Here is a 23,454-nt window from a genome sequence, read left to right on the forward strand (position 1 = left end):
TAGTAATTTAGATGTTATACCTTCTCCAAGTTAGGAGGTTATTTACTTCCAAGAATGATGAATTTGAAGATGAAAACACCAAGCTTATGCTTCTCCAATATCACTGATAAGGCTAAAAAGGAACATATATTTCATAGCAAAATCCCCCAAGAAAGACAAGATTTTAGTTGCAATTGTTCCATTTTCAAGTAATATTCGTTTATTTTAAATAAGTGCGAAGACAAAAGGCGAAAACGACGAATTGAAGACACAAAGGTCCAAAAAGCTCAAAAGTACAAGATACAATCAAAAAGGTTCAAATTATTGATGAGGAACGTCTAAAAATGACAAGAGTACAAGTTACAAAACGCAAAGTACAAAATATAAAATTGTACGCAAGGACGTTCGAAAATCCGGAACCGGGACCAGAGTCAACTCTCAACGCTCGACGCAACGGTGTAAAAATTACGAGTCAACTATGCACAAGAATAAAATATAATATTTAAATAATTCATAATAAGAATAATATTAAATAATAAAAAGTTGTTAATTGAGCATAGTTCAGGGGTCATAAATGAAAATTCAATTTCTAAATTCGCCTATAAAAGGCTTTGTAATCGTAATGTAAAAACACACCTTTTTCTATCTTTTTCTTATTTATCAATATCATTATCAATATCTATATTTATAATTCTCTATCATAATGTTAATGTAATCAGATATAACAATAATCTTAATTTTAATTTTAAATTATGATAATAATAAGATTTATGATAGAGATCGTTTGAGTGTGTAAAGTCGAAATTCTGTCCGTGTAACGCTACGCTATTTTTAATCATTGTAAGTTATGTTCAACCTTTTTATATTAATGTCTCGTAGCTAAGTTATTATTATGCTTATTTAAAACGAAGTAATCATGATGTTGGGCTAATTACTAAAATTGGGTAATTGGGCTTTGTACCATAATTAAGGTTTGGGCAAAAGACCGACACTTGTGGAAATTGGACTATTGACTATTAATAGATGGGGGGTATTGTCTAATTGAGTGACAACTCATTGGAGTCTGTCGAACCTATCTTCAAATTAATTATCCTAATAATTAATAATGATTATGGTTGTCCTATTTAGTGACGTTCATATGGAATCTATTATAATCATTTAATTAATTATTCGGGTTGGGTAATTGATTATTCAAACTGATCAAGTGGGTAAATTAATATTCATATCTAATCAAAACAGGGGTAGATTACATACAGTGATAACTGGTGTAATTGTTGACAGAAGTGATAACTGCGTCACAGTTTAAATCCTTAATTAGTTGGAATATTTGACTTCGGGTATAAGGGTAATTTGACGAGGACACTCGCACTTTATATTTATGACCGATGGACTATTATGGATAAAAACCAGATAGGTATCAAATAAACCATGACAAAGGACAATTAACCCGAGTAACAATTAATTAAAATCAAAACGTCAAACATCATGATTACGGAAGTTTAAATAAGCATAATCCTTTTATTTCATATTCTATCGCAATTTTATTTATTGTTATTTTATTTATCGTCATTTATTTATTTTACGCACTTTAATTATTGTCATTTATCTTTACGCTTAAAAATATAAAATCGACAAACCGGTCATTAAACGGTAAAAAACTCCCCTTTTATAATAATATTACTACTTATATATATATATATATTTATATAAATATAGTTTTATAAAAATATAGTACGTAATCACTAGCTCCCTGTGGAACGAACCGGACTTACTAAAAACTACACTACTCTACGATTAGGTACACTGCCTATAGTGTTGTAGCAAGGTTTAGGTATATCCCATCCGTAAATTAATAAAACTTGTGTCATATTTTGTAGTATTTTGTATTAAAAATAATACTATTTCGTACCCTCACGCTACATCATCAAGTTTTTGGCGCCGCTGCCGGGGAGCGCTAAAACGCTATATTTTTAATTATAATAATATTGAAATAAAATATAATAATATAATAATATTGAAATAGAATATAATAATATAATAATATTGAAATAGAATATAATAATATAATAATATTTTAGAATATATTTTGAATCGTAAAAGTTTAAAAAGTCGTATTTATTAAATACTTCAGGGGTATATTATGTAAATTGTAATTAATAATTTCTATCATGTCGCTTTCATGTGAATAGTAAATTAATTAATTTCTTTTCATTTACTATTCATGAATAGTAAATGAATTAAAAAAAAAGTTTTGAAAAAAAAAATAATAATTATAAAAAAAAGTATTAATTTGTAAAAAAAATCATTTTTTTAAAAAAAAAAATAAAAAAAAAATTGTAAAAAAAAAAACGTTTTTTTTTTAGAAAAAAAAATTCGTTTTTAAAAAAAAAAAACGTAAAAAAAAAAAAAAACTTAAAAAAAAAAAAAATATTATTAAAAAAAAATATATATTTTTTAAGATTTTGTCTATAAAAAAAAATTGTTTTTTTTTAGTTTTATTACCTTTAGATTTTTAGACTATAGTCGCAACTTTTAGTATTAAGTTTAGTTTTGCCATAGTTATTTTTACTTCTAGAATTTTTAGGCTTTGCCGTAAAATCCCTTAAGTGCTTATTCCTTAGATTAAGTTTTAGGTGCTTTAGAATTTTACGACGCCGTATTTCGCACTACTTTCTTATTTTTATTTTTCGACGCCTATTTTTCGACCTTTTTCGACGCGCAATCTTTTTCTTTCTTATTTCTCGCCATTCTAGTTTTTAGGACTTAGATTTTTTTCTACTTCTTCTCTAAATTTCTTAAAATTACGAAAATTTATTTTAAGTGGTTAAATTGATAGACATCAAAATTTTCTGGTTCGTAGTAATAGTTGGATTTGTACGTGGACCGGGTTATTGGAGCCAAACAGTACTCAATTATATTGAGACCAAACGAATCCTGCCCCTCTGCTGCATCTTTTGGCTATTCGAAACGTGGGCAAAATCAGAAAAGTCTATTGATTGGACAACTTATATAAGTTTTTCTTATTTTTATAACTAATAGGATATTCTGTGAATGCACCGAGCAAAACGTTCACCACCTTTCATACGTTCACCACCTGTAACTCGATCAAGACATCTAGCAAATATTGTCGCCGTTGATTTTTCTTTAGAATCGTCATCTAGTCGAACAAGAACTCCAACTCAAATTTCCGATAATCCATCTTTTGAACCCGACTTCACAATTAAGAACCCGGAGCATATTCAAGGACAATTCCAAGATCCTGAACCACTAATTATTCCTCCTGAGCCACAAACCATTAAATCAGAATCCTCTAGTGATTCGTATTCAACAAATTCAATTATGGAAGTAACGGAACCTCTAAGTATGGAAGATCGAATGAGAGCCACACGCACGGGCCAAGGTCACGCCATTATTAAGCCAGAAGTTAATGCGCCAGATTATGAAATCAAAGGACAAATTCTACACATGGTAACTAACCAATGCCAATTCAGTGGTGCACCGAATGAAGATCCTAACGAACACCTTCGTACGTTTAAAAGAATTTGTACACTATTCAAAATCCGAGAAGTGGAAGATGAGCAGATCTATTTCATGTTATTTCCCTGCACTTTAAAGGGAGAAGCCAAAGATTGGTTAGAATCGTTACCTGAAGGGGCGATTGACACATGGGATGTTTTAGTTGAAAAATTTCTTAAACAATTCTTTCCGGCATCCAAAGCCGTGAGACTTCAAGGAGAAATTGTTACGTTCGCGCAAAAGCCAAATGAAACTCTATATGAGGCGTGGACAAGATTTGGAAAGTTGTTGAGAGGATGTCCTCAACACGGTTTAGACACTTATCAAATAGTACAAATATTCTACCAAGGTGTCAACGTTGCTACACGAAAAGACATCGACATAACAGCTGGTGGTTCCATTATGAAGAAAACCGCAACTGAAGCTTACAAAATTATTGATAACACAGCCTCCCACTCTCATGAGTGGCATCAAGAAAAAGATATTTTTCGTTCATCTAAAGCGGCTAGAGCCGATTCTAGCCATGACTTTGATTCCGTTTCCGCAAAAATAGATGCTTTCGAAAGACGAATGGAAAAGATGAATAAAGATATTCACGCAATACGAATCAGTTGTGAGCAATGCGGTGGACCACACTTAATGAAAGACTGTCACATTGAACAAACGATGGAACAACGTGAGAATGTTGTCTACATGAACCAAAGGCTGGAAAATAGTTATCAGAATGATTATCAACCGCCAAGGCCAAACTTCAATCGAAATCAAAACATTCTTTACAATCCAAAAGGACCCGACAATAACTCGTATAACCAACAAGGTCCGAATAACCAACCAACTCAAAACAACACTTTCAATCAACAAAGACCTGGCTTGTATAAACCACCACAACAAACCGACGAGAAGAAGTCAAATCTAGAAGAAGTGGTATTTAAGCTAGTTGAATCTCAAACACAATTTATTGAAACTCAAACCCAAACGAATGAGAGGTTTGAGCAGTCATTTAGAACTCAACAAGCTTCCATTTTGAATCTAGAAAAACAAGTAGGTACTCTTGTTAGATTGATGAGTGAAAGGGAACAAGGAAAGCTACCGAGTAATAATGAAGTAAATCCTCGGAATGAAAATGTTAACATGATATCAACAAATTCTGAAAAACCAATACCAGAAGATGGGAAAGTTTTAGATGTAAGTAACAATGAAGAAGTTACACCACCACCACCACCCGAGTATGTAAAGCCAGTGGTGGCACCATACAGACCACCCATCCCGTTTCCAAGAAAAGGAGTTGAGTATGAGCAAGTAATAGGTAATAAAGTTTGTGATACCTCTGGAAAGAAGAAGAAGAAGAATAAAAAAGTGCAAGAAACAAAAACAGTAGAAGTAAACCCGGTGAAGACAGTTCCACCAAATCCTCCACCTAGGGTAGGTGATCCGGGTGAATTTATTGTTCCTTGTCTACTTAGTGACTGTGTCATGTATGATACACTAGCAGATTTAGGTTCAAGTGTGAGTGTTATGCCTCTTTCATTATATAAGAGATTAGGTGTAGGTGAGTTAACTCCAACGGATATGAGTGTTCGACTCCTTGATCAAACCATTAAGCACCCAGTTGGAATTGCTGACAACCTACCCGTTCAAGTAGGTAATTTAACCTTTCTAGTCGAATTCATTGTCATTGACATAGAAGAGGACTCAAACATTCCTCTAATTTTAGGTCGACCATTCTTAGCATCCACCGGGGCGTTATTTGATGTAAGAAAGGGTAGAATGACACTTAGTAATGATGAGAAATCGATCACCTTTATGATTCGAAAGTCTAAATATCCACAAACCAAAACCGTTGAACCGACAAAAACGATTGGTAAGAACCATGTTGTTTTACCAACTCCAACGGTAATGCTTAACAATAATAGAACGCCTAAGTGTGGGGAAAATGAAGTAACACCTAATGATGACTTGATAATAAAGAACCCCATAGTTGATACGAAATTAAATAACCCCGTTATTAACAGTTCAATGAAGAAACTTTTTAAACGGGTTATTGATGCTAAAAGTAAGGGAAACTTTAGGTTATATAACCGGTTAGTATCCAATCTGTCGCCTAAAGAAAAGGCGAAGCTAGTTGAATTTGTGGATATTACGGAAAAAGCTGGTCACTGGCTTAAAGCAAAAGTCACAGATATGCAAGTTGATTATGGTCCAAGAGAAATTGACGATGAAGTTAATCACAATTTCGACACCACATCTACCTAAGTGTGAGGAGATTCAAATATTCTAAAAAGAAAATGCTGTTTGGAGTTAGTTGTTCTGTTCTCGTGTAGTTCCGAGAATGGAATTCGATTGGTCTTTTCCGCTAGCAGACACTAAAGAACTAGTTTTCTCCCCCCATTCTGAATTTTTTTTGTTTTTTAGGTTTTATATGAAATTAATATGTTTTCTTTTTAAGTTTTGTGTGAATTTAAAAACAAAAATTTACTTTATTTCATTAAGTTGAAAAAAAATGATTTCTAAAATTCGTCGTGAGTTGAAGACTAGGCCGTTGAGCCGAAATTACTTTACCCGAGGGCGGGGCGAAAAATTTTTTCATCATTATTTTTAATTTTATTGATTTAAAGTATGCCAAAAAAAATATATTTGATTTTATAAATTTTTGAACGTGGGGTAATATACCCAACTTTAAAAATATGTATATATGTTCGTATTTTATCATGTAAACAACAGGGTAAAACAACGCACTTTCAAAGACTAACATTAAGTTCAGCAAAAGGTACTGATTTTGACGACAAGATGCAAAACAACAAATGTGATATAATAAATAAAGGAATGAACGATGAGGCGCGCCATCTATCATTCGACGAGCTTTGTAATTACAAACTGGGTATTTTTAATCACTTTTCTACACTAATCACCCTCATGAATTAATAATTATAGTCTGATTTCATGCAAATGAGGGCATTGCATGATCTCAAGTGTGGGGAAGGGTTATAAATTCTCTCGGGTTTATACTTGGCTTATTTTCTAAATATTATGAAAATTTTAAAATTTTTTAACTAAATGAATTCAAAATCATGTTTATACATATTTATGAACGATAAAACTAGGTGTTAATGCCGAAATTATCGTTACCTCGGAAAGGACATAAATTGAGAAACAACCTAAAATGCTTGAATTCATTTAAAATGGAATAAAGGAGAATAAAAAGGCAAAGAAAGAAACTAAGTGTGGGGAGAATGTACCAAGTTATTCAATTAAAAACTATCTATCACATGTTTCTGTAAAGTTTATTGCAGGTGCTTTTGTTTGGACTAAATTAACTGTTTTACCCTATTTACTGTAACATACTTGAAAGAAAGATGGATCTACACGATGAATCAATTCCATCATTAAAAGGAAGTAAAGTCTTCCGAAAAAGACACGCGCTTCTTGATTTAGGTCAAGAAGTTGTCGTCCAGACCAGCTGTAGGTTGACGAAAAATCTAGAAAAGTCATCACTAAAATCAGCAGGAAATCCACGGACCTCAGCATAAAACAGGGTCGCCAAGTGGTCAGACTTATCCTAACCATGAGAGGGTCTGTCTCGTAAAATGGGGAGGGCGCCGTGCAAATTAGCTTGATAAGACTAATGAATCAGACCCCCAGAAAGGATAATCTCCTCAAAGATTAAAAATCAGCTTTTAAGCTTGATATTACTCAATCCTTGAGATTGACTTTAAAGATTGAGAATTACAACTCATGGAATTCGATGATATCTAAACTCGAGCTTGAACGAGAAAATATTTTGATCAAAAATAAAACCGATTTGTTTTCTGAAAACCCATTTTCAATGCGTTCATTGAACGTAAAATCCTAGGAATTCACCTGGAATTCATTAGGTCACCTGAACCAAATCGGGTGTCAACCGTAAGAACGGTGGTTGCATATTGGTCGAAGACAGGACCTTTTGCCAAGACCGAAAAACTATAGGGTGATCTTTACTATCGCTCCTACCAAGGATAGTTCTAGCATCCGACACGTTAAAAGACCATAATCATCTGCATGTCACGGGACATTGCCTTAACAGTTTCTTGTTCATCGCTTTCCTTTACAACCGGACGGTAGTTTACCGAAAGATAATATACGGAACAAGTAAACTGGATGTGTACTTTCCGATACCGGGATAGCAGTGGATTACACGAACCTAAAAGTTTTAGCCAAAATATTGATCCACAAATATATTTTGCAACACCGATGATGGATCAAATCAGAAAACTTGTCTAGGGTAAAATCTAGCTTGAATTTTCAAAAGATCAAATGTTTTCATAAAGATCCAATTTCCTTAAAGGATCTAAATTTTTATAGTCATGTGGGACTGTAAACCGCCTTTCAAATGTGCACTTTGCTTTGGAAACCGAAAGTAAATCGGCTATTTGATTGCAAGTGTCGTTGTCCTAAACCCAAGGCAACTGTGGATGACACACCCACCTTTAACCATATCGTTACTATCATTGTTTATACCGCTCTATCAAAATCACTGATGTACAAAGTGTGAAGAATAAAGAAGTGATTCGTGTGATGTATTATATTATTTCAAGACTGTATTGCTTGAGGACAAGCAACGCTCAAGTGTGGGGATATTGATAAGGCTAAAAAGGAACATATATTTCATAGCAAAATCCCCCAAGAAAGACAAGATTTTAGTTGCAATTGTTCCATTTTCAAGTAATATTCGTTTATTTTAAATAAGTGCGAAGACAAAAGGCGAAAACGACGAATTGAAGACACAAAGGTCCAAAAAGCTCAAAAGTACAAGATACAATCAAAAAGGTTCAAATTATTGATGAGGAACGTCTAAAAATGACAAGAGTACAAGTTACAAAACGCAAAGTACAAAATATAAAATTGTACGCAAGGACGTTCGAAAATCCGGAACCGGGACCAGAGTCAACTCTCAACGCTCGACGCAACGGTGTAAAAATTACGAGTCAACTATGCACAAGAATAAAATATAATATTTAAATAATTCATAATAAGAATAATATTAAATAATAAAAAGTTGTTAATTGAGCATAGTTCAGGGGTCATAAATGAAAATTCAATTTCTAAATTCGCCTATAAAAGGCTTTGTAATCGTAATGTAAAAACACACCTTTTTCTATCTTTTTCTTATTTATCAATATCATTATCAATATCTATATTTATAATTCTCTATCATAATGTTAATGTAATCAGATATAACAATAATCTTAATTTTAATTTTAAATTATGATAATAATAAGATTTATGATAGAGATCGTTTGAGTGTGTAAAGTCGAAATTCTGTCCGTGTAACGCTACGCTATTTTTAATCATTGTAAGTTATGTTCAACCTTTTTATATTAATGTCTCGTAGCTAAGTTATTATTATGCTTATTTAAAACGAAGTAATCATGATGTTGGGCTAATTACTAAAATTGGGTAATTGGGCTTTGTACCATAATTAAGGTTTGGGCAAAAGACCGACACTTGTGGAAATTGGACTATTGACTATTAATAGATGGGGGGTATTGTCTAATTGAGTGACAACTCATTGGAGTCTGTCGAACCTATCTTCAAATTAATTATCCTAATAATTAATAATGATTATGGTTGTCCTATTTAGTGACGTTCATATGGAATCTATTATAATCATTTAATTAATTATTCGGGTTGGGTAATTGATTATTCAAACTGATCAAGTGGGTAAATTAATATTCATATCTAATCAAAACAGGGGTAGATTACATACAGTGATAACTGGTGTAATTGTTGACAGAAGTGATAACTGCGTCACAGTTTAAATCCTTAATTAGTTAGAATATTTGACTTCGGGTATAAGGGTAATTTGACGAGGACACTCGCACTTTATATTTATGACCGATGGACTATAATGGATAAAAACCAGATAGGTATCAAATAAACCATGACAAAGGACAATTAACCCGAGTAACAATTAATTAAAATCAAAACGTCAAACATCATGATTACGGAAGTTTAAATAAGCATAATCCTTTTATTTCATATTCTATCGCAATTTTATTTATTGTTATTTTATTTATCGTCATTTATTTATTTTACGCACTTTAATTATTGTCATTTATCTTTACGCTTAAAAATATAAAATCGACAAACCGGTCATTAAACGGTAAAAAACCCCCCTTTTATAATAATATTACTACTTATATATATATATATATTTATATAAATATAGTTTTATAAAAATATAGTACGTAATCACTAGCTCCCTGTGGAACGAACCGGACTTACTAAAAACTACACTACTCTACGATTAGGTACACTGCCTATAGTGTTGTAGCAAGGTTTAGGTATATCCCATCAGTAAATTAATAAAACTTGTGTCATATTTTGTAGTATTTTGTATTAAAAATAATACTATTTCGTACCCTCACGCTACATCATCAATCACCCTTAACCTTGGCTAGACTTTGGTACCTTATAACCTTACTAACCAAGCTAGAAAACCACTTTACTAGAACCTTAAAATCTGGACAGCAAGTACCAAGAAAGATGATGATGAATACTAGTTCCAAAACTATGGAACCTCAAGAGATAATACCCCAAGCTTGATGCACCAACACACCTTTGAATTGGTTAGGTTTTAGAGACACTTAATCACTAGAAAACAAGCTTGAAACACACCCTTGTGCAGCCTAGAAGGCCACGGTTTTGCAGCAGCAAGGAGAGGAGAAAGAGAGTGTTTTTCTTGGTTCTTAGATTCTTACTTGAGTCATGCATGTGGTGAATGGAGCCTAGCATGCTTTTTTTGGAATGTGCCAACACAAGTAACAATGGAATAAACATGGGGTGTCTTGGAGACCACCCTCAAAAATGGCTCCATCACCAATTCCATATAACAAGACTTTAAATTTTATAAAACTTGCTATTTTGTATAAAATCCCATGATTTTATTAAGATACTTATGTATTTTATAAACCTTTTATAAAATATAACACAACATAATTATTTAAACCCATAAATAATTATATATAAATTATCCAAATAATTTATCTCAAGTGATTATATTTTAGAAAACCGATTTTCTAAAATCCAAGTGTCGTGTATTCATTTAACGATCCATTCGTTAAGCTTAAATACATATACGGTGTTGGTAAGCTTGTTATTGGGTATGACCCGACTTGGATCATAACATATTAGCCACATTAATTTAATATGTCTCTCGGGCATACGAAATACCTTCAATCTCCCACTTGTACGAGAAACATAAGAAATTAATGCAAGTGATGGATACAACCTAACACACCGTCCATCACCCCTAATATGTTATGACTTTGTGCCATTCAATAACATCATCCCTTTCGAGTTCCCATCTCGAATATGATTAGGTGAATCTTTCATTATTTCCTTTCGTCCTAGATGTCATGTTAAATCCAAGAGATACAGAGTGATCACTCTCTTATAGATTTAACTTTTCAGGCCTTAGACATCTGACTCTCAACGAATAAGAGGGACAAATTCCATCTTGACTACATACGTCCTAGATATACACTTTGTAATATACCTGAGTTCTTTCTTATGTACTACCATGTTTCAGAATAGCGAAGGAAAGAATCAAGGCATAGTACTTGGTGAATATCTGAACCCAATATGTATCTCAGGTCAGAGGATACAATGATATTCGCCTTTACTCAAGATTACATGTGATCAACCACAAAGGCTCTATACAGTAATTCTTGAGAGCGGGTCTTCCAATATTTGTTTCCCACGAATATCTATGAACCTTGGTTGCATCCTTGCCCCACATTCAACCTATGAATGTATACTAATCCGAGTTCATAATAGTCTAAACCTCACACTTGTTCCCACAAATGTGATCGACTACGGAATTTAGAATAATTGCTTATTCATGGATGAAATATACAAAATAGGAACATAACTCAAATAAATTAACACCATAGTTATATTAATGAGTTTGAATAATTTCGTTCCGATACAATACATAAAATAGATCATATCCAATCACTAGAATATCGAAGCCCTAATGCACAAACATGTCCCTCATGTTTTGGCCCATGTAAAAGCTTCGTGAGTGGATCCGCAACATTATGATCTGTATGAACTTTGCGAATACATATCTTTCCTTTTTCAACTTCATCCCTTATGTAGTTGAATCTCCGCTCAATGTGACGAGTCTTTTGATGGGCACGAGGTTCCTTGATTTGAGCAATCGCACCCTCGTTGTCACAAAAGATCTCAAGAGGGTCCTGAATGGAAGGGACCACTCCTAAGTCGTCGATGAATTTCTTCATCCATGCAGCTTCCTGAGCTGCCAGTGAGGCGGCAATGTACTCCGACTCTGTAGTGGATAACGCAACAACCTCCTGTTTCGAACTCTTCCAAGAGACCGCACCACCATTTAACATGAAGACATAACCGGATTGTGATCGAGAGTCATCTCGATCAGTTTGGAAACTCGCGTCCACGTAACCTTTTACAGCGAGTTCCTCCTCACCAGACCCATATATTAGAAACATATCCTTAGTCCTCCTAAGGTATTTCAATATGCTTTTAACAGCAATCCAATGACTATTTCCTGGGTTATTCTGGTATCTACTTGTCAAGCTTAGAGCGCATGACACATCCGGTCTAGTACATATCATTGCATACATGATAGACCCAATAGCAGATGCGTATGGGACTTTCTTCATTCTCTCTTGTTCATCTTTCGTGGCAGGACACTGAGATGAACTGAGAACGGTTCCCTTTTGAATAGGTACCAAACCTCTCTTAGAGTTTTCCATCTTGAACCTTTTCAAGATTTTATCAATGTATGCACTTTGACTTAAACCTATCAATCTCTTGGATCTATTCCTATAGATCCCTATCCCCAATATGTATTGTGCTTCTCCAAGATCCTTAATGGAGAAGCAACCTTTTAGCCAAGTTTTGACCTCTTGCATTGTGGTTACATCATTCCCAAATAATAATATATCATCCACATATAGCACAAGGAACATTATAGAGCTCCCACTAGCCTTCTTGTATACACAAGCTTCATCACCATTTTTAATGAAGCCAAATTTCTCGGCTTCCTCATTAAAACGATGATTCCACATTCTAGATTCTTGTTTCAATCCGTAGATTGACTTTTTTAACTTGCATACCTTTTTAGGATATTTTGGATCAACAAAACCTTCAGGCAGGACCATATAGACATCTTCCATAAGATATCCATTTAGGAAAGCGGTTTTGACATCCATTTGCCATATTTCATAGTCGTAGTGAGCAGCAATGGCAAATAATATCCTAATAGACTTTAGCATTGCCACTGGCGAGAAAGTTTCATCATAATCAACCCCTTGAGTTTGAGTGAAACCTTTTGCTACAAGTCTAGCTTTATATGTATCCAAGTTTCCATGTATGTCGGTTTTCTTCTTGAAAAGCCATTTGCAATCAACTAGCTTAGAGCTAGGAGGTTGCTCAACAAGTTCCCACACTTGGTTTTCATACATGGATTGTATCTCGGCGTTCATGGCTTCCTGCCATTTATCTTTATCAATCCTTGATAAAGCATCTTCGTAGTTTGTCGGTTCATCCAAATCAACCGTATAGCATCCATCCACGAGAAAACCATATCTCTCAGGAGGATTACTAATCCTACTAGATCTTCGAACGTCTTGTGTACTTTGATCATCCACTTGATCATTTTCAACATCCTCATGTTGAGTACTAGTGTCAACCATTTGTGTATCATCAACTTGATCTTGTACCTCTACAAGATCTATTTTCCTTTCACCATCACCTTCCATTAGGAATTTGGTTTCAAGGAATTCTGCCTTTCGAGCAACAAATACATTTTGCTCGGTCGGATCATAGAAATAGTATCCCATATCATCCTTGGGATATCCTATGAAGATACACTTTGTGGATCGAGCATGTAACTTATTAGCTACATGGCGCTTAGGATAAGCTTCACATCCCCATACTTTCAAGTATGAAAGAGAAGGAGGTTTTCCAAACCACATCTCATGAGGAGTTCGTTCCACTTTCTTGGTTGGGGCCATATTTAAAATACGAACCGCGGAGCTTAGACAATAACCCCAAAATGATAGAGGTAACGAGCTTCTTGCCATCATAGATCGAACCATATCCATTAGGGTTCGGTTCCTCCTTTCGGAAACTCCATTGAGTTGGGGTGTTCCGGGTGGAGTGAGTTGTGAGATAATCCCACAACTCCTAAGATGATCTTGGAAGGCATCGCTTAGGTATTCACCTCCTCTATCGGTACGAAGTACCTTAATTGTCCTATTGAGTTGATTTTGTACTTCGTTTTGATATTCTTTGAATGCTTCAAACGTTTCGTCCTTGTGTCTTAATAAGTAGACATATCCGAAACGACTAAAGTCATCAATGAAAGTAACAAAGTATCTTTCACCATTCCTAGTCATGGGTTTAAAGGGTCCACATACATCCGAATGTATTAATCCCAATAAATCTTTAGCCCTTTCATAGGTCCCTTTGAAAGGCGCTTTAGCCATCTTGCCTTGTAAACAAGATTCACATACATCAAACGAATCCATTTCATTTGATTTCAAAAGTCCATTCCTTTGAAGTGTATGCATTCGGTTCTTGTTTATGTGACCAAGGCGACAATGCCATAAGTAGGAATCACTCAAATCCCTTTTGAGTTTCTTGGTGCTTGTATGGTACATTGAGCTACTAGATAATGTGTCATCGTGAACCAACTCATAAATTCCATTTGAAGGTGAAGCCTTGAAATAGAATACATTATCTAAATAAAAGTGGATATCATCATTAACAAAATTAGGATTAAAACCACATTGTTTCAAACGGGAAACAGAAATAATGTTTCGACATAAGTCGGGTGCATACAAAACATCATTCAAAATAAGTTCCAAGCCACTTGGAAGTTTTAACACAAAGTCTCCTTGAGCTTTCACTTGCACTTTGGCTCCATTACCCATGTAGAGACTTGATGTTCCCGTTTGCTTGCTACTTCTTTTGAACCCCTGCAATGAATTGCAAATGTGAGTTCCACATCCAGTGTCTAATACCCATGTATTAGAAGAAGTAATACTAAGCTCTATATATACCATATATATATTACCTGAGGTTTGCCCTGCATCCCTCTTGTCCTTCAACTCCTTAAGATAAACCGGACAGTTTCGTTTCCAATGACCCATCTCACCGCAACCGAAACATGGGGCTTCCTTGGGGTTTGCCTTCTCGGCTACCTTTTGCTTCTTAGCTTTGTTCTTGGTTGGGGTAACCATCTTCCCCTTCCCTTTGCCTTGATAGGCGGGTCCTTTTCTCTTAGCCACCTTTGGCTTAGAGGTCTTACCTTTGGACCCACCTTGATCGATTGCTAACACGGGTAAAGCCCTTTTACCCATGCTAGTTTCCGCCATTCTAAGCATACCGTGAAGCTCACCTATGCTCTTATCCATCCCATTCATATTGTAATTAATTACAAATTGATCAAACCTTTTTGATAGGGAGTTAAGGATAAGATCGGTGGCTAACTCATTAGATATGTTTAGGTTAAGACGGTTAGCACGATCGATAAGGCTTTTCATCTTAAGTACATAAGATGAAACCGATTGGGTATCGTCCATACGACAAGCATGTAGCGCACGAACCGTTTGGAAGCGCTCGACACGCGCTTGTTGGAGGAACATCTCCTTCAATTGCGTTATCATGTCGTATGCACTATGGTGCTCGAAATCCTTTTGGAGTTCGGGTATCATAGTCCCAAGCATTAAGCATGAGACTTGAAGGGAGTCGTGGCAATACTTATCGTAAGAGGCCATTGCCTCCACATCATTCTCATCCGGTTGATCGGGAATGGGGTCCTCAAGCACATACATTTTATCCTCTTGTTTGAGGACAATCCGAAGATTGCGGAACCAATCCATAAAGTTTGTATGGTTGAGTTTGTCTTTCTCTAAGAGAGACCTTAATGATAGGTGGTTCAGGTTAAGTGGTGCGTTTGGAATGTTGTTGTTGTTATTGGCGGCCATCTACAAAATTAACAAAGTTCGTTTAAGTATCGATTTTAATTTAACATTCAATACCCTTTTAAATTTTAATTGACTTATTAAATATTAGAATCCAACGGTAAATCAAATTTCAGTTAGGTGACCTTTATCCCGTTATTTGATTTAGCTAGGTAGTCATTATATGACAATTGCAATCCTTTTGCAACTTCTAAGTTATGGGATCATGCAATCCTTTTGCATGGCATATTTATCCCATCAACGCCTATTTGTTCATCATGCTTCGGTGACCCTAAGGTCATGATTCCCAAATCAAGTCGTCCTACTTGTGTAAACATGTAGACTTAACATACAAGTGGTTAGGTGACCTTTATCCCACATGTATGCGAAGTGTACCTTATTCATATTAGTTCGCTCATGACGGTTAGGTGACCTTTATCCCATCAAGAGTTTCCTAATACGTCTAAGTGTTTCCACAAAAGGATGGCGTTTAACTTGTTTACCTTGTTAGTGAAAGGGATTTTGAGTTTTCTTTAATTCTAGTTTTAGAAAACATTTATACCATACATCAACATGCATTTAGTGTATGGTACTTATGAAAAACCATTCTCATGTCTTGTAATTAAACCAATTACTTAATATAAACCATTTTATATGTATGATCCTTATCATGTCCTTAATAACCGTTTATTAATGTCCTTTTACCATTTCAATTTAACCATTTTAAATTGTCGTTTTGCATGTGATTAATAACTTCTAATTTAACCAATTAAATTTTAGTTTTGTTTGTTGTTAACTTGTGTGATTAACTTGTAGCATACAAACATACAATCCACAGTCATACAAGAAATTAAAACAACCACGCATGCAAAACAAAGATGTTCACAATCTAGCCATTTTGGTAGGCATTTGTTTAGCCGAAAACAAATGCCACCAGTTAAGGGGTTATAACACAAAGTAGGAGGTTTTAACCTCCCACTTAATCTTGCATCCAAATGCTTCTTCATGTGTTCTTCAAGTCTTCATCATCTTCATCATTTTACAAAATATATCCTAATACATTTTATCTAGAAAATGAAAATACAACCTAATCTATTTTACATACCAAATATAAAATAAATTACATAACCAAAATTAATATTATTACAAACCAAATGAATAATTATTACATGCCTTTTGAATGAATAATAATACATACCAAATGAATCATAAATCAACCAAACAAGCATGCATTCAAACATAAGGTCAAGGCCATGATTGTGAACAACAATATACAACAAAATGACCAAAATGGAACAACCCAAAACCCATTTTGGGTGTCCAAGAATTCGGCCATATTAGCAAACCCACCCAAAATCATAAATTTTTGCATTTTACAATCATGCATGTACATAAAATGCAAAAATATAGTGAGTTTAATAACCATCTCGAAGCATATTTCAACAACTTCGGCTCTAGATACCATTGTTGGGATTTAACAAGTTTTATGATACTTAAAACCTTTTAAGAAACTTATCAAAGCGGAAGCATGTTAGTTACATTTTAACTTGTTAATCTTTAAACCATTTTAAAGTTAAATCCCATGGATCAAGTTGTGAAATAATATGCTTACAAACTACAAGATAGTAATTTAGATGTTATACCTTCTCCAAGTTAGGAGGTTATTTACTTCCAAGAATGATGAATTTGAAGATGAAAACACCAAGCTTATGCTTCTCCAATATCACCCTTAACCTTGGCTAGACTTTGGTACCTTATAACCTTACTAACCAAGCTAGAAAACCACTTTACTAGAACCTTAAAATCTGGACAGCAAGTACCAAGAAAGATGATGATGAATACTAGTTCCAAAACTATGGAACCTCAAGAGATAATACCCCAAGCTTGATGCACCAACACACCTTTGAATTGGTTAGGTTTTAGAGACACTTAATCACTAGAAAACAAGCTTGAAACATACCCTTTTGCAGCCTAGAAGGCCACGGTTTTGCAGCAGCAAGGAGAGGAGAAAGAGAGTGTTTTTCTTGGTTCTTAGATTCTTACTTGAGTCATGCATGTGGTGAATGGAGCCTAGCATGCTTTTTTTGGAATGTGCCAACACAAGTAACAATGGAATAAACATGGGGTGTCTTGGAGACCACCCTCAAAAACGGCTCCATCACCAATTCCATATAACAAGACTTTAAATTTTATAAAACTTGCTATTTTGTATAAAATCCCATGATTTTATTAAGATACTTATGTATTTTATAAACCTTTTATAAAATATAACACAACATAATTATTTAAACCCATAAATAATTATATATAAATTATCCAAATAATTTATCTCAAGTGATTATATTTTAGAAAACCGATTTTCTAAAATCCAAGTGTCGTGTATTCATTTAACGATCCATTCGTTAAGCTTAAATACATATACGGTGTTGGTAAGCTTGTTATTGGGTATGACCCGACTTAGATCATAACATATTAGCCACATTAATTTAATATGTCTCTCGGGCATACGAAATACCTTCATACTACACACCAAATGCATGTTGGTGTATAGCATTTTGTTTTCTAAAACTAGAATGTAGAAAACTTAAATCCCTTTAACTAAAACAAGGTAAACAAGTTAAACGCCATCCTTTTGTGAAAACACTTAGACATATTAAGAAACTCTTGACGGGATAAAGGTCACCTAACCGTCATGAGCGGACTAATATGAATAAGGTAAATTTCGCACACTAGTGGGATAAAGGTCACCTAACCACTTGTTTGTTAAATTTACATGTCTACACAAGTAGGACGACTTGATTTGGGAATCATGAACTTAGGGTCACCGAAGCATGAGGAACAAATAGGCGTTGATGGGATTAATATGCCATGCAAAAGGATTGCATGATCCCATAACTTAGAAGTTGCAAAAGGATTGCAAGTGTCATTATGACTACCTAGCTAAATCAAATGACGGGATAAAGGTCACCTAACCGAAATTTGATTTACCGTTGGATTCTAATATTTAATAAAACAAATTAAAAGGGTATTGTTTATTGAATTTAAAATCGATACTTAAAAGGACTTTGTTGAATTTTGTAGATGGCCGCTAATAACAACAACAACATGCAAAACGCACCACTTAACATGAACAACCTATCATTAAGGTCTCTCTTAGAGAAAGACAAACTCAACCATACCAACTTTATGGATTGGTTCCTCAATCTTCGGATTGTCCTCAAACAAGAGGATAAAGCGTATGTACTTGAGGACCCCATTCCCGATCAACCGGATGAGAATGATGTGGAGGCAATGGCCTCTTACGATAAGTATTGCCACGACTCCCTTCAAGTCTCATGCCTAATGCTTGGGACTATGATTCCCGAACTCCAAAAGGATTTCGAGCATCATAGTGCATACGACATGATAACGCAATTGAAGGAGATGTTCCTTCAACAAGCGCGTGTCGAGCGCTTCGAGACCGTTCGGGCGCTACATGCTTGTCGTATGGACGATACCCAATCGGTTTCATCTTATGTGCTTAAGATGAAGAGCCTTATTGATCGTGCTAACCACCTTAACCTAAACATATCAAATGAGTTAGCCACCGATCTTATCCTTAACTCCCTATCAAAAAGGTTTGATCAATTTGTAATTAATTACAATATGAATGGGATGGATAAGAGCATAGGTGAGCTTCACGGTATGCTTAGAACGGCGGAAACTAGCATGGGTAAAAGGGCTTTACCCATGTTAGCAATCGATCAAGGTGGGTCCAAAGGTAACACCTCTAAGCCAAAGGTGGCTAAGAGAAAAGGACCCGCCTATCAAGGCAAAGGGAAGGGGAAGATGGTTACTCCAACCATCAACAAGGCTAAGAAGCAAAAGGTAGCCGAGAAGGCAAACCCCAAAGAAGACCTATGTTTCGGTTGCGGTGAGATGGGTCATTGGAAACGAAACTGTCCGGTCTATCTTAAGGAGTTGAAGGACAAGAGGGATGCGGGGCAAACCTCAGGTAATATATATATGGTATATATTGAGCTTAATATTACTTCTTCTAATACATGGGTATTAGACACGGGATGTGGAACTCATATTTGTAATTCTTTGCAGGGGTTCAAAAGAAGTGATCATAAGGCGGGAACATCAAGTCTCTATATGGGCAATGGTGCAAAGGTGCATGTTAAAGCTCAAGGAGATTTTATTTTGAAGCTTCCAAGCGGATTGGAACTTATTTTAGAAAATGTTTTGTATGCTCCGGATTTGTGTAGAAACATTATTTCTATTTCTCGCTTAAAACAATGTGGTTACATTGTTAATTTTATTGATGATGATATTCATGTTTCTAAAGATAATGTATTCTATTTCAAGGCTTCGCCTTCAAATGGAATTTATGAATTGGTTCATGATGACGCATCATCGAGCTCTATATACCATACTAGCACCAAGAAACTCAAAAGGGATTTGAGTGATTCCTATTTATGGCATTGTCGCCTTGGTCACATAAACAAGAACCGAATGCATACACTTCAAAAGAATGGACTTTTGAAATCAAATGAGATGGACTCGTTTGATGTATGTGAACCTTGTTTACAAGGCAAGATGACTAAAGCACCTTTTAAAGGGACTTATGAGAGGGCTAAAGATTTATTGGGATTAATACATTCGGATGTATGTGGACCCTTTAAACCCATGACTAGGAATGGTGGAAGATACTTTGTTACTTTCATTGATGACTTTAGTCGTTTCGGATATGTCTACTTATTAAGACACAAGGATGAAATGTTTGAAGCATTCAAAGAATATCAAAACGAAGTACAAAATCAACTCAATAGGACAATTAAGGTACTTCGTACCGATAGAGGAGGTGAATACCTAAGCGATGCCTTCCAAGATCATCTTAGGAGTTGTGGGATTATCTCACAACTTACTCCACCCGGAACACCCCAACTTAATGGAGTTTCCGAAAGGAGGAACCGAACCCTAATGGATATGGTTCGATCTATGATGGCAAGAAGCTCGTTACCTCTATAATTTTAGGTTATTGTCTAAGCTCCGCGGTTCGTATTTTAAATATGGCCCCAACCAAGAAAGTGGAACGAACTCCTCATGAGATGTGGTTTGGAAAACCTCCTTCTCTTTCATACTTGAAAGTATGGGGATGTGAAGCTTATCCTAAGCGATATGTAGCTAATAAGCTAAATGCTCGATCCACAAAGTGTATCTTCATAGGATATCCCAAAGATGACATGGGGTATTACTTCTATGATCCATCCGAGCAAACGGTATTTGTTGCTCGGAAAGCGGAATTCCTTGAAACCAAGTTCCTTATGGAAGGTGATGGTGAAAGGAAGATAGATCTTGTAGAGGTACAAGATCAAGCCGATGATGCACAATTGGTTGGCACAAGCACTCGACATGAGGATGTTGAAAATGATCAAGTGGATGATCAAAGTACACAAGACGTTCGAAGATCTAGTAGGATTAGTAATCCTCCTGAGAGATATGGTTTTCTCGGGGATGGTTGCTATACGGTTGATTTGGATGAACCGACAAACTACAAAGATGCTTTATCAAGGATTGATAAAGATAAATGGCAGGAAGCCATGAACGCCGAGATGCAATCCATGTATGAAAACCAAGTTTGGGAACTTGTTGTGCAACCTCCTAACTCCAAGCTAGTTGATTGCAAATGGCTTTTCAAGAAGAAAACCGACATACATGGAAACTTGGATACATACAAAGCTAGACTTGTAGCAAAAGGTTTTACTCAAACTCAAAGGGTTGATTATGATGAAACTTTCTCGCCAATGGCAATGCTAAAGTCTATTATGATATTATTTGCCATCGTTGCTCATTATGATTACGAAATTTGGCAAATGGATGTCAAAACCGCTTTCCTAAATGGATATCTTGAAGAAGATGTCTATATGGTACAGCCCGAAGGTTTTGTTGATCCAAAAAATCCTAAAAAGGTATGCAAGTTAAAGAAATCAATCTACGGATTGAAACAAGCATCTAGAATGTGGAATCATCGTTTCAATGAAGAGGCAAAGAAATTTGGCTTCATTAAAAATGGTGATGAAGCTTGTGTATACAAGAAGGCTAGTGGGAGCTCTATAATGTTCCTTGTGCTATATGTGGATGATATATTATTATTTGGGAATGATATTACCACAATGCAAGAAGTCAAAACTTGGCTAAAGAGTTGCTTCTCCATTAAGGATCTTGGAGAAGCACAATACATATTGGGGATACGGATCTATAGGAATAGATCCAAGAGATTGATAGGTTTAAGTCAAAGTACATACATTGATAAAATCTTGAAAAGGTTCAAGATGGAAAACTCTAAGAAAGGTTTGGTACCTATTCAAAGAGGGACCGTTCTCAGTTCATCTCAGTGTCCTACCACGAAAGATGAACAAGAGAGAATGAAGAAAGTCCCATACGCATCTGCTATTGGGTCTATCATGTATGCAATGATATGTACTAGACCGGATGTGTCATGCGCTCTAAGCTTGACAAGTAGATACCAGAATAACCCAGGAAACAGTCATTGGATTGCTGTTAAAAGTATATTGAAATACCTTAGGAGAACTAAGGATATGTTTCTAATATATGGGTCTGGTGAGGAGGAACTCGCTGTAAAGGGTTACGTGGACACGAGTTTCCAAACTGATCGAGATGACTCTCGATCACAATCCGGTTATGTCTTCATGTTAAATGGTGGTGCAGTCTCTTGGAAGAGCTCAAAACAGGAAGTTGTTGCGTTATCCACTACATAGTCGGAGTACATTGCTGCCTCATTGGCAGCTCAGGAAGCTGCATGGATGAAGAAATTCATCGACGACTTAGGAGTGGTCCCTTCCATTCAGGACCCTCTTGAGATCTTTTGTGACAACGAGGGTGCGATTGCTCAAATCAAGGAACCTCGTGCTCATCAAAAGACTCGTCACATTGAGCGGAGATTCAACTACATCAGGGATGAGGTTGAAAAGGGAAAGATATGTATTCACAAAGTTCACACAGATCAAAATGTTGCGGATCCACTCACGAAGCTTTTACATGGGCCAAAACATGAGGGACATGTTTGTGCATTAGGGCTTCGATATTCTAGTGATTGGAATTGATCTATTTTATGTATTGTAACGGAATGAATTAGTTCAAACTCATTAATATAATTATGGTATTAATTTAATTATGAGTCATGTTCCAATTTTGCATATTTTATCCATGAATAAACTATTATTCTAAATTTCGTAGTTGATCACATTTGTGGGAACAAGTGTGAGGTCTAGACTATTATGAACTTGGATTGGTTAACATTCAAATGGTGAATGTGGGGCAAGGTTGCAACCAAGGTTCATAGATATTTGTGGGACACAAATATTGGAAGACCCGCTCTCAAGATTTACTATATGGAGCCTTTGTGGTTGATCACATGTAATCTTGAGTAAAGGAGAATATCATTATATCCTCTGACCTGAGACACATATTGGGTTCAGATATTCACCAAATATTGTGCCTTGATTCTTTCCTTCGCTATTCTGAAAAGGTAGCTCATAAGGGAGGCTTCAGGTATGGTACAAAGTGTAATGTCTAGGTCGTATGTAGCCGAGATGGAATTTGTCCCTCTTATTCGTTGAGAGTTAGATGTCTAAGGCCTGATAAAGTTAAATCTATAAGAGAGTGATCACTTTATGTCTCTTGGATTTAACATGACATCTAGGACAAAAGGATATATTGAAAGATTCACCTAATCATATTCGAGATGGGAACTCGAAAGGGATGATGTTATTGAATGGCACTAAGTCATAACACATTGGGGGTGATGGACGGTCGTTAGGTGGTATCCGTCACTTGCATTAATTCCTTATGTTTCTCGTGCAAGTGGGAGATTGAAGGTATTTCATATGCCCGAGAGACATAATAAATTAATGTGGCCAATATGTTATGATCCAAGTCGGGTCATACCCAATAACAAGCCAAC

The sequence above is a fragment of the Rutidosis leptorrhynchoides genome, chromosome 2 (genome assembly GCF_046630445.1).
Source record: "Rutidosis leptorrhynchoides isolate AG116_Rl617_1_P2 chromosome 2, CSIRO_AGI_Rlap_v1, whole genome shotgun sequence".
Classification (NCBI taxonomy): domain Eukaryota; kingdom Viridiplantae; phylum Streptophyta; class Magnoliopsida; order Asterales; family Asteraceae; genus Rutidosis; species Rutidosis leptorrhynchoides.